This window comes from Arachis duranensis, chromosome 4 (assembly GCF_000817695.3).
Source record: "Arachis duranensis cultivar V14167 chromosome 4, aradu.V14167.gnm2.J7QH, whole genome shotgun sequence".
Lineage (NCBI taxonomy): Eukaryota > Viridiplantae > Streptophyta > Magnoliopsida > Fabales > Fabaceae > Arachis > Arachis duranensis.
The window spans coordinates 36,286,131-36,286,796 of record NC_029775.3 but is presented as its reverse complement, the minus strand read 5'-3'; positions in this window follow the sequence as shown (position 1 = coordinate 36,286,796).

The following is a 666-nucleotide window of genomic DNA, read 5'->3' as shown; positions in this document are numbered from 1 at the left end:
AGATGAACACCAAGAACACTTTGAAGATCATGATGAACATCAAGAACATATTTTTTTTGAAAAATTTTTGATGCAAAGAAAACATGCAAGACACCAAACTTAGAAATTTTTAATGCATGGAAAATATGAATGCAAAAATGCACATGAAAAACAACAAGAGACACCAAACAAGAAATCATCAAGATCAAACAAGTGGACTTATCAAGAACAACTTGAAGATCATGAAGAACACTATGAATGCATAGGATTTTCGAAAAAATGCAAGAAAAATTTTAAAAGCATGCAATTGACACCAAACTTAAAAGTTGACTCAAGACTCAAACAAGAAACACAAAATATTTTTGATTTTTATGATTTTCTAATTTTTTTTGGATTTTTATTAATTTTTTCGAAAATAAAGTTTGTAAAAACGAAAAATAAAAGAAAATTTTTGAAAAAGATTTTTGAAAAGAAAAGTACCTAATCTGAGCAACAAGATGAACCGTCAGTTGTCCATACTCGAACAATCCCCGGCAACGGCGCCAAAAACTTTGTGGACGAAATTGTGTTTCCTATTTTCTTGTAATTGGATTTTAGAAATTGGCACGAGTGGACACAACTCCGTTCAACTAACCAGCAAGTGTACTGGGTCGTCCAAGTAATAAACCTTACGTGAGTAAGGGTCGA